We start from the raw sequence: 19,489 nt of genomic DNA, 5'->3' as shown, positions 1-19,489 counted from the left end.
TTATTACAAACTTAACACCACAAAAACAGATGCCCTTCCCATTAATCGCGCTAGCTCACTACCACTATTGACTACCAAATTCCCCTATAACTGGCTGTCAATGTCCATTCGATAGTTAGGCATTAATATCCCAACGGACACCAAGAAAGTTTTTGATGTAAACTTACCTCCTCTTCTTCAGTCTTTAACTACCCTGTCCAAGTCATGGCTCGCGTTTGATATCTCATGGTTAGGCCGACTGGCTGCATTTAAAATGTATCTACTACCTAATTGAATGTATTTATTCTGCACAATCCCATATATCTTCATAAACGACATTCTGGTCCTTAAATGGTTGAAAATGGTCAATAAAGGACCAAAACGATGCTTCAGATTCGGTGTCTACTGCTTCCATTAGTTCTAAGTCCTGCAAATGCCACTGTTGGAAACAGAAGCAGGTGAGTTAGAATACAGAAAAAGGTGAGTTTGAACACAAAAGCCAAAACGCATATTATTATTGTTATTACCATACATTTGATACAATGTTTGGCCTGGTGCAGTGCAGTGGATGTAATGCATTTGTTTTGAGGGAGACATTCTGGAGACTCGGCTGCTGTCCAATCTGCAAACAATTTTCTTTGCTGCAGGAGGAGATAGCTAAACTGCATGCTGAGCTACGTAGGATGTCTGTGTCCTTGCAACCACCACTGCCTCAGAGAGCCCCCAAAAGACATTCTGCCTGGACTGCTGTGGGCTCTGAAAGGCAGAGACTGACAGAGTGCATCAGACACATTCCCCAAGTAGTCACACTGCAAAACTCATATGTTGCTCTTGCAGGGTTGGAATGTATGACCAACGTAGGCAATAAAGAACAGGAAGATATGAGGACTTCTACCTCTACTAACTGTAGGACCAGGAAAATTTCACCTCCAAAAAGGACTGCACTTCTTTTGGGAGATTCCATCATTAGAGGAGTTCATCTGGGAAATGCTACTATAGTAGAGAAACAAGTAAGGTGCTTACCTGGAGCCACAGCTCCAAGAGATAAAGAACGCATGCTAAGAATTGTAAAGGCAGCAAGAAAATATGGGGAGGTGGATGTCATAGTCCACCTAGGCATAAATTACCTGGTTAATGCTGAAGTCATGGCCGTAAAAGATGAATTTAGAAAGTTAGGAACTGCTCTAAAACAGCAACCACTGTAACTTTTTCAGAAGTATTTCCAGTACACCAAGGGGAAGATAGAACTCTGAGAATTAGAAACTTTAATGTTTGGCTAAGGAATTGGTGCAATGAGGAGAGATTTGGATATTTAGGTCAAAGTCAAGCTACCTGGCAAGACAAAGCCTTATATAAAAGTGATGGCCTTCACCCATCTTCAAGGGGAACGAGAATATTAAGTGAGAAGTTTGGAAGCTTCATAAGCAACTTTTTACACTAGCAGAGGGGGGCAGTGAACCAAATAAGAATGAAGAAATCTGCTCCCCCAACCTAGAGGTATTGTCTCTGCAGGAAAATGGAACAGGAAGCCTATCCACTGCAACAGAAGATAATGCCGATCAAAACCGAATAGATATAGGCAGAAAGATGAACATAGCTAGCAGCAGGAGAAGCACAAACACAACTTTAAGAGCTATGTGTGCAAATGCTAGGAGCTTAGGAAATAAAATCCCAGAACTAATTGCAATAATGACAAGGGATGAACTGGATATTGTGGCTATTACAGAGACATGGTGCAATGAAAATCATGACTGGGACATAGCTATACCAGGATATACTTTATTTAGGAAGGACAGAATGGAAAAAATTGGAGGAGGGGTTGCAATATATGTGAAAAAAAATATAAAGACTACCTTAATACAAAGTATTGAAGAAAAAACGGAGGCCCTTTGGGTGACCATAGAAACAGGGGAGAAGGCGATTCTTCGTATAGGGGTGATATACAGACCACCAGGTCAGGAAGAGGAACTAGACAAGAGCCTATTGCAGGACATCAATAAAATGGCATTAAAAGGAGAGGTGATAATCATGGGAGACTTTAATCTACCTGATGTAAACTGGGAGCTGCCTGTTGCAAGTTCCACCAAAAGTAGGGACATGCTGAATTCCTTGCAAGGAGCATCCCTCCAGCAATTGGTGAGGGAGCCCACTCGTAAGGACGCAATATTAGACTTAATACTTACAAATGGTGACAGAATATCTGACATAAATGTGGGTGAAAATCTGGGATCCAGTGACCATCAAGCAGTATGGTTCAAAATAAAGACAGAGACTGACTCATCGCACACAAAAACAAAGGTGTAAGGTTTTAGGAAGGCTGATTTTGTAGAGATGGGAAACTCTGTAAGGGATTCTTTGGCAGAGTGGAAGAACTTGGAAGGAGTGCAGGATAAGTGGGAAAAATTAAAAAGTGTAATTCTAAAAGCATCAGAACTTTGTGTCAAAAGAGTTAGGAAAAACACAAGAAAGCCATTGTGGTTTGCAAAAGAAGTAGCAAGTATTGTGAAAGCAAAAAAGTTGGCCTTTAAGAAATTTAAGCAGACGCAGAAGAATGAGGACAAAGAGGTGTATCTTGTTAGACAGAAGGAGGCTAAGAAGGTAATCAGATGTGCAAAAGCACAGGCTGAAGAGAAAATGGCCCAGTCAGTGGGTAAAGGGGGGAAAACTTTTTTTAGGTATATAAGTGAAAGGAGAAAAACAAAAAGTGGAATAATTAGACTGAAGACAGAGAGTGGAAGTTTTCTTGAGGGGGACAATGTAATAGCAGATAATATTAATAATTATTTCTGCTCAGTATTCACTGCTGAAAGAGAGGGGAAGGGGCCACAGTTAAGTTGCAAGTATAGTCAGAAAACTGAGGGAGAGACAATTACATTTACAGAGGAGAAAGTCATCACAGAACTCTCAAAGCTGAAAGTGGATAAATCAATGGGGCCAGATGGGATACATCCAAGGATACTAAAAGAGCTTAAAGGGGAGCTGGTAAAACCAATAACAGAATTATTCAACCAGTCACTAGCTACTGGAGTAATCCCAGAGGACTGGAAAACAGCGAATGTAGTCCCACTGCACAAAAGTGGAAGCAAAGAAGAGGTAAGCAACTATCGACCAGTGAGCCTTACATCAGTAGTAGGGAAATTGATGGAAACACTCTTAAAACAAAGAGTTGTAGAATATCTCAAAACCAGCAATTTACAGGATCCAAAACAGCATGGGTTTACTGGGGGAAGATCATGTCAAACAAATCTTATTGACTTTTTTGACTGGGTGACTAAAGTAATAGATCAAGGTGGGGCTGTAGATGTAGCTTATCTAGACTTTAGTAAGGCTTTTGACACTGTCCCACATCGCAGACTGTTAAATAAACTTGAAAGCTTGGGGTTGGATTCTAAGATAGTTGAATGGATAAGAGCATGGTTGCAGGACAGAAAACAGAGAGTTGTAGTAAACGGAGTGCAGTCAAAGGAGGGAAAGGTTACAAGTGGAGTACCCCAGGGATCTGTACTTGGACCAGTGCTTTTTAATATCTTTATTGGTGATATTGCAAATGGAATTGAGGGTAAAATGTGCCTTTTTGCAGATGACACAAAGGTATGCAACAGGGTAGACACACCAGGAGGGGTAAAACAAATGATTGATGATCTAGGTAGATTAGAGGAATGGTCAAGAGCATGGCAACTACAGTTTAATGCCAAAAAATGCAAAATCATGCACTTGGGTTGCAAAAATCCAAAGACTAAATATAGTATAAATGGCACTATAATGGAAACTACTGAGGAAGAGAGGGATCTAGGTGTCACTATTTCAGGGGACTTAAAGGCAGGTAGGCAATGTAACAAAGCAATGAAGAAGGCAAGTCAGATGCTTGGTTGCATAGGGAGAGGTACTGTATCAGCAGTAGAAAGAAAGAAGTAATAATGCCACTGTATAGGTCATTGGTACGACCTCATCTAGAGTATTGTGTTCAGTTCTGGAGGCCATATCTCCAGAAGGATATAAATACATTAGAGACTGTACAAAGAAGGGCAACTAAAATGGTGCATGGCCTACATCACAAAACGTACCAGGATAGACTAAAAGATCTTAATATGTATACTTTAGAGCAGAGAAGGGAAAAGGGGGACATGATAGAAACTTTCAAATATATCAAGGGTTTTAACAAGGTACAGGTGGGAGACATTCTTCACAGGAAGAGGAGCAGCAGAACACGAGGACATGCACTGAAACTAGAGGGAGGAAGATTCAGGGGAAATTTGAGGAAGAATTACTTCACAGAAAGAGTAGTAGATAAGTGGAATAGCCTCCCATCAGAGGTGGTAGAGGCAAATACAGTAGTACAATTTAAACATGCTTGGGATAGGCATATTGATATCCTTACAAAAAAATAAGGATCGAATATGGTTTGAGGTAACATGTTTAAAAAAGGGGCAGACTAGATGGGCCAAGTGGTTCTTATCTGCCGTCAAATTCTATGTTTCTATGTTTCTATGTTTAAAGGAGGGAAAGGTTACAAGTGAAGTACCCCAGGGATCTGTACTTGGACCGGTGCTTTTTAATATCTTTATTGGTGATATTGCAAATGGAATTGAGGGTAAAATGTGCCTTTTTGCAGATGACACAAAGGTATGCAACAGGGTAGACACACCAGGAGCGGTAAAACAAATGATTGAGGATCTAGGTAGATTAGAGAAATGGTCAAGAGAATGGCAACTACAGTTTAATGCCAAAAAATGCAAAATCATGCACTTGGGTCTCAGAAATCCAAAGACTCAATATAGTATAAATGGCACTATAATGGAAACTACTGAGGAAGAGAGGGATCTAGGTGTCACTATTTCAGGGGACTTAAAAGCAGGTAGGCAATGTAACAAAGCAATGAAGAAGGCAAGTCAGATGCTTGGTTGCATAGGGAGAGGTATCAGCAGTAGAAAGAAAGAAGTAATAATGCCACTGAATAGGTCATTGGTATGACCTCACCTAGAGTATTGTGTTCAGTTCTGGAGGCCATATCTCCAGAAGGATATAAATACATTAGAGACTGTACAAAGAAGAGCAACTAAAATGGTGCATGGCCTACATCACAAAATGTACCAGGAAAGACTAAAAGATCTTAATATGTATACTTTAGAGCAGAGAAGCGAAAGGGGGGACATGATAGAAACTTTCAAATATATCAAGGGTTTTAACAAGGTACAGGTGGGAGACATTCTTCACAGGAAGAGGAGCAACAGAACACGAGGACATGCACTGAAACTAGAGGGAGGAAGATTCAGGGGAAATGTGAGGAAGATTTTTTTTCACAGAAAGAGTAGTAGATAACTGGAATAGCCTACCATCAGAGGTGGTAGACACAAATACAGTAGTACAATTTAAACATGCTTGGGATAAGCATATTGATATCCTTACAAAAAAAATAAGGATTAAATATGGTTTGAGGTAACACGTTTAAAAAAAGGGGCAGACTAGATGGGCCAAGTGGTTCTTATCTGCCGTCAAATTTTATGTTTCTATGTCTCCCCTCTCTATCTCTAGTGTTATCCATACACATGAAGGAACCCAGGTATATAGTTGTCAGTTTTTAACCCCTGGAGTGCCAATCGCTATTCTGATAGATATATATATATATATATATATATATATATCGAAAGGGAATGGGGTTTAGTGATCCTTTTTCCGCGCCGGGTAGTGGGCAGCACTTCTATCGTACCTAGCTGTTAATATAGGTACCAGATGGGAAAAGTAGAAATATAGAGAGAGATAGATGTGCGCTCTATTCACCAATTAATCATCATACATTGGTACATAAAATGTATATTTATTCAGACTTTTTTTTAACAGTATAAATGAAGTAATTTATCAATAAAAACAATGACAGCAATGCGGATTCCAGATTCAGATAAGATGTTTTTCAAATGAATGACAGGAAGAAGATCCGACTTCAACACACAATAGACTTCTTTAGCAGACGATACCCCGGTATCGTCTGCTAAAGAAGTCTATTGTGTGTTGAAGTCGGATCTTCTTCCTGTCATTCATTTGAAAAACATCTTATCTGAATCTGGAATCCGCATTGCTGTCATTGTTTTTATTGATAAATTACTTCATTTATACTGTTAAAAAAAAGTCTGAATAAATATACATTTTATGTACCAATGTATGATGATTAATTGGTGAATAGAGCGCACATCTATCTCTCTCTATATTTCTATATATATATATATATATATATATATATATATATATATATATATATATATCTTCTTGGACGGCCTGGCACTCCTGCCCTCATACGATATAGCTTGGCCTGGTGCCCTCTCTTGCAAATAATTATACAGTAGATGGATGAGCGGCACTCTCGGGTTTTTTAATAAAGAAATGACACTTCTTAGGTGCAAATTTCTACGTTTCGGTTTATTTCATTCCTGATGAAGGTTTATTGAAATAAACCGAAACGTAGAAATTTGCACCTAAGAAGTGTCATTTCTTTATTAAAAAACCCGAGAGTACCGCTCTTCCATCTACTGTATAATTATTTGCAAGAGAGGGCACCGGGCTCCTGCCCTCATACGATATAGCTTGGCCCGGTGCCCTCTCTTGCAAATAATTATACAGTAGATGGATGAGCGGCACTCTCGGGTTTTTTAATAAAGAAATGACACTTCTTAGGTGCAAATTTCTACGTTTCGGTTTATTTCAATAAACCTTCATCAGGAATGAAATAAACGGAAACGTAGAAATTTGCACCTAAGAAGTGTCATTTCTTTATTAAAAAACCCGAGAGTGCAGCTCATCCATCTACTGTATATATATATATATATATATATATATATATATATATATAAAAATATATAGAGAGAGAGAGAGAGAGAGAGAGAGAGAGAGAGAGAGAGAGAGAGAGAGAGAGAGAGAGAGAGAGAGAACAGACTCTTGTTTCGCGCCACTTATTTTGTAATACTATGTTTGGGCTGCCGGACTTACAAAGACCCCTGTTGGATGGGGACAAGAAAAATGTGGACAGCAATTGAAAGTTGGCGCCCCTTACTCAGACTTTAGTGATTGGGTCTGTATAGCCTTTTAACAGATTTCAGAAAAATCAAAGTAAAGTCCAGAGTTCATATAAATTTATTAAAATGTCTCTTGTTCAATATGACTGTGGTACTTGTTTCACACCATAAAAAGTTCAGTGGTAAAATTCACAACAGTAAATAGACGATCCCAACGCGTTTCGTCCCCACACAGGACTTCATCAGGGGTTCGCAAAAAGCATAGATACAATTTCCACAAATTTTCTTGAATAGGATGTAGCTCCGACAAGGTGTTTATGTACTAAGTCCTTTCCCAAGGTGCGTTTTGTAGCTTTTGGTCCTTGTCTCAAAATTTCAATCTTTGCGGAGGGCTTTTTAGTCCATATATAAATGAACGAATAGCTTAGGATTTGGAGGATCTTGAATACTTTTTTTGCTAATCCGTCCAAAAACAATTCCCCTTCTAGGGATGGTTTGGTATTGGGTCAAGTGTATACACACTAGGTATGTAGTTTTGGGCTGGTCCTGTTTAACTCATCTGGTGGTCACCCTCCATAAGAGGCCACCCTGGATCAATATAAACACGAGGACAGGTGCAGCCAGTAAACAGTCATAAAAAATGGTCGAAATAAGCTTCTCACTGTCCTTTCTGGAGATGTGTGTCAGTGATAAGGTTCTCACTGAACCTTATCACTGACACACATCTCCAGAAAGGACAGTGAGAATCTTGACAAATTTGACCAAAAAGACCAACGTTAATCTAGAAAAAAAGTAAGCAAAACCACCTGGCATCCAGCACTTTTACATAAGGTTAGTGCACAAAACCAATAAACAAAGATTTTTACTTAACACCTACAGCACGGGTGTCAAACACAAGGCCCGCGGGCCAAATCCGGCCCGACAGACCTCGTCATGTGGCCCGTGCAGCCGCCGCCAGCCTTCACCTTTTATTCTCTTTTTTTAGATCTTTTTTTGAGTGGTTTTTTTTGCACTGCCAGCGGCCATGTTCCTGTGGTCTTTTAAGATGTCTGCGGCCACAGGAACATGGCCGCCGGCTTCCACGGCTACGTGGAGGAGGGCCCGGCAGCCTGTTCCCTCTTATCGAGGCAGTGGCAGACGCTGGGTGGGGACGTCATGACTATGACGCCTCCCACCCACGCGTCTGCAGAGAGAAAGGAAGGCAGGCCGAGTCGGGGGGCCGCAGCAGGACAGGCCGCGGCGCAGAGAGTGGAATTGAAATTACTGGAGCCGCAGCAGCAGCAGCAGTAAAGGAGCCTGAGGGATAAAATACAGTAAGTTACATAAAAAAAACAATATATCTGGTGGTGGTGTCATGGCATTACTTTTATATTATACAGGGGGAGCAGCCTGTGGTGTCATTATTATTGTACAGGGGGAGCAGCCTGTGGTGTCATGGAATTATGCCATGACACCACAGGCTGCTCCCCCTGTATAATAATAATGCCATGACACTACAGGCTGCTCCCCCTGTATAATAATTTGTGTCATGGCATTACTATTGTTATATTATACAGCGGGAGCAGCCTGTGGTGTCATTGCATTATTATTATACAGCGGGAGCAGCCTGTGGTGTCATTGCATTATTATTATACAGCGGGAGCAGCCTGTGGTGTCATTGCATTATTATTATACAGCGGCGTTCCCATGAAAATGCTGAGAGTTCCCATGGAAATGCGCCGGTGATGCGGGTGCAGGGGGTGAGCAGCTGACGTCAGCTGCCCGCCTGCTTCCCATACAGGCACTCGCAGATGTAAGACACCACAGAGGTCTCTCTCTCTCTCAGAAACCCCCCTCCTAAATGCGTATGCCCCTGCGGCCCCCTAAAAAAATCACTGAAAGGTCAACGGTTCATCTATGACAATAAAAGTGCAGGACTCCGTGGAAAACTGGATCCGTCAACAATCCTGGAGTTTCTACACTGAAGCCATCCACTCCCTTCCTATGTGCTGGGACCAGTGCATCAATGACAATGGAAATTATGTGTAGTTGTAATTAAATATTCTTTAATTAAAATATTCCTTACATTAAACCGTAGTCTGCTCTTTTCATTTGGGCACACCTTATACTGTATATATGTTCAACGGAGATCAATTATATCAAGGCCTATCCATTTTGATATTTCTCACTGTAGAATGTTGTTAACAATTTACGCCTGATATCATAGTGATTTGATTTTATAACCCCAAGAGATTTTTTTTTATATATATATATATATATATATATATATATATATATATACTGTATGTCTTTTCTAAACTTATTTACTATGCCTATGATATCATTTTTTCATACGGTTGATCACTGCATTATTTTACTTTTTCTAGTGGATATTGCTGATACGGATTGACACCACTGTTATTGCCGGAACTATTGGGGCCTACACCCATACCGATTTTGAGCCATCTTCTAAGCGATTTGTCTAGGTCGCTTAGAAACTGAGCATACATCGGTGTGTGTGTGGAGGCTATAGCTATATAGATGCGCGGCCCCACACGTCGGTATCGCTGTAAGAAGAAGAATGAGCATGTCCCATCAATCTAGTAATATCGCTTAGCAAGACCCTGCATATCGGGCGCCTTTTGTGTGGTGTCTAACACTTCAATGTACAGTATAAGGTGTTTTTGAGGCTGCAATGCTTTTTGCCCATTGATAAAGACACACCTAAATCTAGATATCCACACCAGTTAATGTAATGGACTTGCAGTGTGTCTCTGTTTAGTCTGTTACTGCAATGTCAGTGGAATAAAGCAAAGCAGGATTGAGAGATATTGTGCAGATCTTTGTCTATGGATTACTGCTGTAACCAGGAGACCAAATAAGGAAAAAAAATGGAATTCCAATTGCGCAAGTATTACAGATTCCAAGATAGAGGTGTGTACATGGGGAGGAGCTACATGGTCTAATGTGGAACCACTGATGAAACCACATTCTAGCAGGCAGTGAGGAACAGAAGGTAACAACCGAGCAGATACTGCAGTATGCGGACCTTGGTGGCCTCTGTATTCTGCCTGGTGACTGCTCTCAATCACGCTGATGACACCTGCCCAGGTAAGTCGTATGCTATTACACATTTGTCAATTTTTTTTTCTAGAGCCACTAAACAGTTTGACAGTGGTATTTGTATTTTATTCATTGTTGATTTGGTTTCTCAAGACTGGCGGTTGATTCGGCCTAATGAGGCAGATTATCAGGGATTTCACCGAAGCAAACTGTTATATTAGGTGTTCTGTGCAATGGGTGTTATTCAGTAGTGTTCTAAAAAGAAAACTCTCTCTCTAATGGGCAAAGCCATTCTGCGCTGCAGGTGGGGCAGATGTAACATGTGCAGAGAGAGTTAGATTTGGGTGGGGGGTGTTCAAAATGAAATCTAAATTGCAGTGTAAAAATAAAGCTGCCATTATTTACCCTGCACAGAAACAAAATAACTCACCCAAATGCATACACAATAGCCGATATATCAATCGTTCAATTGAACAGCTTGTATCATTGTATCAATGAAACATCGGCTGGTGTGTACCAGCAATGTATCTGTGAATAGCATTGTTAATAGATATACTGCTTCATCTGTGCAACACAGACGATGCCCGACATATCTAAAGCTATATATGCACATTCAACTATATGGGTGATCCGCTGACCGCCCGTACAACCGCTCCAGAAGCTGCTGGTGATTGACAGCTCAATGGGCAGAGGCATGCATCCCCTAGCCCCCCCCCCCCCCCGCCCTGCCCATGGTCATGTCGACCATTTGAACCTGTTGTCTTTAACCACTGTCGACCTTTAACATGCCAGCATTTTAACTATATTGACATTTCGTACCTGTCAAACCATATGGGTATTTATATACCCGGATACTGAAGCTATTGGGCCAAGCTACTGTATGTAAACCATAGCACATTGTATAAGTGAAAGGGCTGCTTCTTTGAACAAATAAGGAGGGACACATCAGGTACTGTATCTCTGGAATCTGCTGCAGTCACAGGCCACTCTTTCATACACTCTCGAGTTACTTAATTTTTGTGGGATTCCTCCAAAAATAGCTGTTTTTCAAGGATATCTTAAAAAGTGTTTATAAATATGCCCTCAAACCTTTAAGTGCCAACATCTCTGTGAGTGATGCTCAAAATATCGGCTAAAAATGCCAGCGTCCCTCACATTTGTTATATAAATTCAAATAAAAAATGTTGGGTAAAAAAAAGATTAGATTTTCTAAAAAAGTAAACATTACAGGTCTATATAATGAATAAAAATGTTTGCTTGGCAATTTTCAAACCTATTTTGACAAATTCACTTGTCACTCAAAGGGTTAAGGGTTTGAGTAAATTCCATTGGGCATAAGATAAGAACCATGGACCTTATTCAAGTCCGTTCGCTCGGACCCCTTAGTTCGATGTCATTTCTGCACATATGCAGACGCATAATGAACAAACTTTGCTCAGTGTACGCACCCATCCTTGCGGCCACTGGTCAATCTTTCATAGGCGTTCCCATGAGAACACCTATGAAATGGCGTCCCACCATTCGCAAGGCGGGGTTTGGTTGACTCGCAAGACTGCAAATTCGCAGCCTTGCGAATCAACAGGAAAAACCCCCTATGTATGTAGGTACAGTAAGCCTAAACAGCAACAATCGAACAATGCTTTACTTTTTTTTTCAAAAAGAGTTTTTGCAAATTTAGATCCATCAACCCCAAATAAGTAACCTATACATCATTATCGCCAAAGCTTATTCAAAAACCCCACTAGTTCTGCAATGCTGTTTCAGGATAGTTAACCATGAAAAAATCTTTAGAATCTAAGCTCTCACAAGCAGGGCTCTCTTCCCTCATGTTTGTTTTCTTCTTTTACGTAAACCATTTTTGATGGCACCAAATCCTACTGTTTTACTCAATGTTAGTATGTCCTAATAGCATAACTGGGGTAGTTCCACAGCAGTTGGAGGGCCACATGATGATTACCTCTGCAAATAATAACCAAGGTTTGACCAGTCTAAGGTTACAGTCCGAACCTTAAACACATCACCAAATTCCCACCTTACTCTATCTCACCATTGTCCCACCACTGTGGGAAGAAATGGTACTCTTTACCTAGCACGGCGCCCACGATTTTGATCGTGGGCATCGCAGGTAAAAAAATCGCGGGCATCGCGGGCATTGAATGCACTAAAAATCGGGTGCGACGCGACCGTCGTCATGCCCGCGATTTCCCATAGGGAACAATGTTAAATTTCTCAATTGACCCGATTTTCATGTTCAATGCCTCAATTGACCCGATTTTTCCATAGGAAACAATGTTAAATGGCCTACAGAGGCCAAATAGGCACCCTAAAGTGTGAAATGGCCCCCACAATTGTTAACGCCACCCCACGATCAACGTGAACCCGAAGCGTGGCGAGCGTAGCGAGCCCGCGAGGGGCGGCGGTACGCGTCCTACGACCTTTTCATACCCCCACTATCCACGTCGGCGTGGAGTTGAGAATAGAATAGTGTGGCGAGCGCAGAGAGCCACTGAGCCCGAAGCGTGGCGAGCGCAGCGAGCCCCGCGAGGGGACGTGGATACCTTCACAGGTAAACGCGTCCCTTCGCGGGCTTCACAGGTATCCGTGTCCCCACGTGGGGCTCGCTGCGCTCGCCACGCTTCGGGCTCGATGCGCTCGCCACACCATTCTATTCTCAACTCCACGCCGACGTGGATAGTGGTGGTATGAAAAGGTCGTATGATGCATACCGCTACGCTCGCCACGCTTCGGGTTCACGTTGATCGCCGGGTGGCGTTAACAATTGTGGGGGCCATTTCACACTTTAGGGTGCCTATTTGGCCTCTGTGGGCCATTTAACATTGTTTCCTATGGAAAAATCGGGTCAATTGAGGCATTGAACAGGAAAATCGGGTCAATTGAGATATTTAACATTGTTCCCTATGGGAAATCGCGGGCATCGCGTCGCACCCAATTTTTTTGTGCATTCAATGCCCGCGATGGCCGCCGTGCTAAGTAAAGAGTACCGAAGAAATAAATCAATCATGTATTATACTGTACATACCTCCACTTCCCAAGCTAAAGCTTCTGTCTACACAGACCACTAAAACTAAAGGAGCTCAGCGTATTTTGTCATCATGGTCATTACATCGATTGTTTGTTAGAAACAATTCATACCATAGCCATTCCTAGCCCGACTGTATATTTCCCCAAAAGACCAAAAAAAAAACACAATAGGGTAATACTGCCAAGTGTAGGTCATTCTTCCTTTCTGTGAGAAATGACAAATGGATCTGTAACTTAGGAATGGTGTACCCTGGTAAGCAGACAATGTTTACATAAAGGGAGACAATTCTGTGTCTCTGGGGGAGAAACATGTCAATCACACTTTTCAGTACATATCGAGAAGCATCCATGTTGGAGTTTTTCCTGGGCACTATTACCGAGCAGGATGCGTTTGTTCAGTTGGCACAAGAAAGGTCGATACTGGAAGGTCAACAGGCAGAAGGTGAATGGGGACTGAAGGTTGACAGGGTCCTTAGGTCAACCGGCGGAAGCTCGAGAATGCAGATGTTCGACATTGTTTTTTTTTTTTCATTTTTCCCCACTGTGGTTACAGAACAGGCGGGAGTTTATGCCCTTCCATCCACTAGGACATGGAGGGAGAATAGAATAGTGTGACGAGCGTAGCGAGGTGCTGTGCCTGAAGCATTGCGAGTGTTGCGTGCAATGCGAGGGGCTGCCGTTCACTTACACAATGTCCATAACTAGATGTCTAGATGTAGACGACTAAAAAAATGTAAAAAATGCATGTCGACCTTCTGCATTGTCGACCTTCCGCCGGTGGACCTAAGGACCCTTTTGACCTTCTATCTGTCGACCTTCTGGTGTCGACTTAAGGAGCGGCGACCTTTCTCGGGTCGGCTGAATGATCCATACCCTACCAAGCAATAATGGATTATATATTATATAATAGGCTGGACAGTGGATTTTCCTCAAGCCTGTTCTATGTTTTGGCAATGTAAAGCAGAATGTCCTGCTGGGAAAAGGTTCAAGGATTATATTTATTCAATATTCCTCCCTCCCCCCAGAAATAACACACAATAATCCAGCTATGCATATCCTCCGTATTTCATTAGACTGAAGATGTTCAGATGAGATGCGTGGGTCTGTCTGTATGATAACTGGTATATACTTATACTTACTGTAAGTACTTTTGTTAAGTAACAATGACGTTATCTTCGGAGAGGTGATCTGTTAGTAATGGCTGTCCTTGTTATCTGTCTCCCTATGTACATTACACTTCTCTTTCATTTTGGTTTACAGATGTAAAGCTTGTGGGGATTGGAGAATCCGATAAATTGGCCATTCTTCGAGGATGCCCTGGGCTGCCTGGATCTCCTGGACAAATGGGAGAAACAGGTTCATCTGGAGAGAAAGGTAAGAGGTAGATTGACTATCTTTTATGTCCTTCATACAGTAGCCCTTCTTGCACTTAATAGGCAATGATGAATATGTGTCACATGCAGCCGCGGCAGTATACGGTGGGCATGCTACTCACCCATCAATGTCTGTCGTCAGCTGTCATGTGTCTGTCTGGTCCCCAGTGGCAGGCAGGAGGCGACAGGAGTAGCAGTGTGTGAGACAGCATGGGGGGGCTGGGTCATGCCACATGGAGACAGATTGGTGCAAGGCGGCGCTGAGAGGCTGGCGCCACCATCTTAGCTATAGGCAAAAGAGTGATTGGGCCAGGTCAGAGTCTTTCCGGTTTCTCTGCCCTGTCAGCCAATGGCAGCCGCCCTCAAAGTATATAGGGGATCTTCCTAGGCTGATCAGAGTTAGTGCAAAAAGTCTCCAGAGCCATGCAGTTCATTTTGGAAGACTCCTGATCATTCTAGTGCCTGCAGCTTGCTCTCAGCTCAGCCAGTCTGTTGTCCTTTGCAAGACTCTAACTCCATTGCTGGTCCCATAACCTAACCTGGTCCGGGCCAACTGGATCTTCCCAGACTCCATCAGTTCCCTCCGGTTCCAGCTCCGGTCATTTACAGTTTTTAACAGTTCTTTCATCATTGGATCCAATATCCCTCGTCATAACACTTATTCTTTGACTGGATAACCTCCCAAGTTATCATCCTTTCTTTATTCTCAAGTCATCATCATTCTTTCTTCAGAGTGCAATTATCCTCTCAAGGACTTTATGTTTAATTTAATATAGTTAATTGACTTTCCTCCTCAAAGAAGTATTTGAGAAACTGCCAGTTTGTTTTCCTATAAAAAAAAGTATTTCATTAAACCAGCTCATTTTAACCTATCACCTTTTGGTCTGCCTGCAGTTTCTGAGCACCACATGACTCCATTAAATTCTCCACTCGAGTGGAAATCAGGGAATGCCCACTTGTCTCCTACAAGAATCCTTACTCACTTTGAACAACTAGAGGCATCTCAGCGTCAAGTGGCCCAGTGTCTCCAGAACTTGACACCTTCTCAACCTACTCCCTTAGCCTCACCTGCTCCACCGTTTGTAACGCAAGCTGCTGCTTCTTCAGCTTCCATTCAACTCCAGTACTTCCAGGACACCTACAGTTACCCACACCAAACAAATATGATGGATCTCCAAAGTCCTGCCTTGGCTTCCTTAATCAGTGTGATATGCACTCTATAATCAACAAATGTTCCTACTCAAAAATCCCAACTTGCTTATATAGTCTCTCTTCTCACTGGTCCGGCCTCAGAGTGGGTCTCTCCACTATGGGAACGATCCGACCTTTTGCTATCTGACTATCCCACCTTCATTGACACCTTTTGTCGCATCTTCGATGAGCCGGGGAGAGTCTCGTCTATGCTACTGATATTCTGAGGATTTGGCAGGGAGGTCACCTGGTGGGTCAATACATTGTACAATTCCAAACCTTAACATCTGAAGAGATTGATTAATAAAATGGAGAACCTAGGATTGGGTGAAAATATCTGCAGATGGGTAGGGAATTGGCTATGTAATAGAGAACAAAGAGTGGTTGTGAATGGTGCCGTATCAGATATGATACCGGTACTAAGTGGAGTGCCCCAGGGTTCGGTTTTGGGGCCCATTTTGTTTAACATTTTTATTAACAATATTGGGATAGGGTTACTCAGCAATGTATCCATCTTTGCGGACGATACAAAACTTAGCAAAGTCATCAAATCACCAGAAGATGTCACCATGCTTCAAAATGATCTTGCAATTCTAGATGAGTGGGCAAAAAAATGGAAGATGAGGTTCAATGTAGATAAATGTAAGGTTATGCACCTTGGGAGACACAAACAGTGTGCAAGTTACAACCTTAGCGGAGAGGAACTGGGTAATTCCATACTTGAAAAGGATCTAGGAGTCCAAATAGACAGCAATCTAGGATGTAGTGCCCATTGTAATGTAGCTACAAAAAAGGCCAACAAAATTCTGGCATGTATTAAGAGGGGAATGGAAACTAGGGACTCAAGGGTAATTATGCCACTATATAAAGCATTGGTGAGACCTCACCTAGAGTACGGAGTACAGTTCTGGGCCCCACACTATAAAAAGGACATCATGGAATTAGAAAAAGTCCAAAGGCGAGCAACAAAGCTTATTAGGGGAATGGAGAATTTAAGCTACGGGGAGAGATTAAGCAATTTGGGACTATTTACATTAGAAAAGAGACGTTTAAGGGTGGACATGCTCAACATGTACAAGTATATCAAGGGCCAATATATGGAACTGTCACACACCCTATTTTCTACTAGAAAGGAATCTAGGACGCGAGGGCATGAGTATAGATTAGAAGAAAAAAGATTTCATTCAGCTAGTAGAAAGAATTTCTTTACGGTCAGAACAGTCAAACTCTGGAACTCTCTTCCCAGAGAGGTGGTAACGGCTGGCTCATTAAATACGTTCAAGGCAAAGTTGGACAAACATTTACTGGAGAAAAACATCCATGGGTACAAATAAGAAATATAATTTGTCTGTAAAATACCAGAACCTACCAAATCAGCAATGGAGATATCTATACCAGGTTGAACTAGATGGACGCAAGTCTTTTTTCAGCCTTACCTACTATGTAACTATGAATTTATGTGGAATGAAGAGGCGCTCGTGTCGGCCTTTTGGAACGGCCTCTCCAGTCAACTAAATGATGAGCTCACTCAATATGTGTTAATATCCTTATGCACTAAAGTAGACCTCTGGTTTCAGGGACATCAATTGGAGAAGAATAGGGTGAATCAAATTTTGCTCTTCTGTAAACTCCAATCCTCCCTTTAATCTACCACCAGAAGAACCAATGCAACTTAATCGCTTCCGTCTCTCCCTGGAGAAAAGAACTCATTGTAGAAAAGAGAACTTACAGTATGCATGTATTGCAGATCCTCCACCCACTTGGTGTCTTTTTATTCTCGTCGGCTGGGAAACGATCTCTCCTAATCGCCTACTGACTCAACCATCTATGTCACCCTCACTGTTCCCCTGGGGAAGATAAGAGTGAAGGCCTTAGTGGATTCTGGAGCGGTTGGGAACTTTCTTTCATCCAAAATGGTTACCCGTTTCTTTCTTCCTGTACAATCATTGGATCAACCTGTCATGAACCTGGGATTTGTACTTGTTTTCCAGTTTCTCCATGATCTTTCGGTGTGTTCTGCCTGGATTAATTCAGCCTGCACCTAGGCTGCAATCATTGTGTGTTAAACTATGGTCAGCTCTCCTTAATTAGACACCTGAGAGACTCTAGCCTAGTGTTCTGACAGCTGTAACCCCTTAGCTCCCTGCTAGCAGTGGTTCAGCATTCTCCATTTGAACTCTCACTGAATTCTTCTGTGAGTAATTAGCAACAACCTTGGTCCAGCATTTGATTCTTCTCTGCAATCAGCTCTTTAATATCTGGATCTGAAAGCCAGCATTTCCTGTGCATTCTTAGGAGTTAGGCTTCAGTGTTTTATGGCCTTCTAGGCCTCTCTCCACTTCAAAGCCTACCTGGAGTACTGACATCACAGGGTCTGATCATCTGACCATGACCTATCCAATCCAGTGTCAGCCTGAGTCTCTTTGAATCACCTGACTGTAGTCATCAATCACCTAGGTATGAATAGGTAGACCTGGGACTCAAAGCCTGTCAGTTCCTTAAGTCACACAGCTAAGTGTGAGCTTAGCATCTGAGCCTCCTGTGTGAATAATACTGACTACCCTGGTTCATGTAAACCTCTAGTCCTGTTCATATACAGGCTGGTCCAGTTGTATCCAGTATCCTGTCCAGTCCAGTCCTATTCATATACAACTATATTGTCAAGATTCTGCTATCAAAACCAACTCCCTGGTGATCCAGTGGTCAGGATATGTCTCTCTCTGCTGAAGCCTAGGTTCAATTCCCTGTCAGGGATCGCTCTCTGTCTCTTTGCCTCCCTGTTTCCTCCTACTCGCACAGACCTCACACATACTTTGGCTTCACAAACTCATAGCCATGACACAACCTCTGTTCCTGAGAGCAGTCGACGGCAGTCGCATCCCTAATGGACAGATCTCATTACAGACTTTTCCTCTTGATCTTTAAGCAGGGGCCCTTTATCGTGAATCTACTGTATTATTTTTCTAATCATTCCTCAAACTACCCATGATGTTGGCTTAGGAATGCCTTGGCTTAGTATACATAACCTCCATATTGATTGGGGCACCAGGGAAATCAAGGCCTGGGGTCAGGACTGTTTTTCTTCTTGTGTGGCTTGAGTTTTGCCCCTTCTTCAGACACGTTCTCCTAGTGTTTCTTATTCTTTACCACTGCAGTATGCCTCATTTTCTGACGTCTTCAGCAAAGAAGATGTGGACACTCTTCCTCCCCATAGAGACTGGGTCTGTTCCATCAAGTTATTTCCCGGGAAGACTCCTCCCAGAGGTCATACCATCCTCTGTTCATCCCGGATACAGAGGCCATGACAAATTACATCTAAGAGAATCTATAAAAGGGGTTTATCGGAGCTTCAACTTCTCCTGCAGGGGCCGGCTTCTTATTCGTGAAAAAAAAGACAGCTCTCTCAGACCGTGTATAGACTATCACAGCTTAAATTACATTACTATTAAAAACAGCTACCCTCTTCCACTCATTACGGAACTCTTTAATAAAATCAAAGGAGCTACGGTCTTCACTAAATTCAACCTTACTACTTACAACTTGATTTAGCCAGGAGACTAATGGAAGACGACATTTAACACTTGTGATGGCCATTACGAATACCTAGTATGGGTTATGTAATGTGCCAGCAGTCTTTCAGCAGTTTTTCCATGACATCTTCAGGGACATGCTTTATAAATCCGTCATAGTCTATCTGGACGATATACTCATCTTCTCACCTAATCTGCAGACCCACAGGTAGACCGTCAGAAAGGTGTTGTCTCGTCTTCGTCAGAATCATATCTTCTGTAAACTGGAGAAGTGTGTGTTCGAGATATTCACCATCCAGTTCCTCAATCACAATATCTCTAGTATCAG

This window comes from Crinia signifera, chromosome 8 (genome assembly GCF_055691185.1).
Source record: "Crinia signifera chromosome 8, ASM5569118v1, whole genome shotgun sequence".
Lineage (NCBI taxonomy): Eukaryota > Metazoa > Chordata > Amphibia > Anura > Myobatrachidae > Crinia > Crinia signifera.
This window is presented reverse-complemented; position numbering follows the sequence as displayed.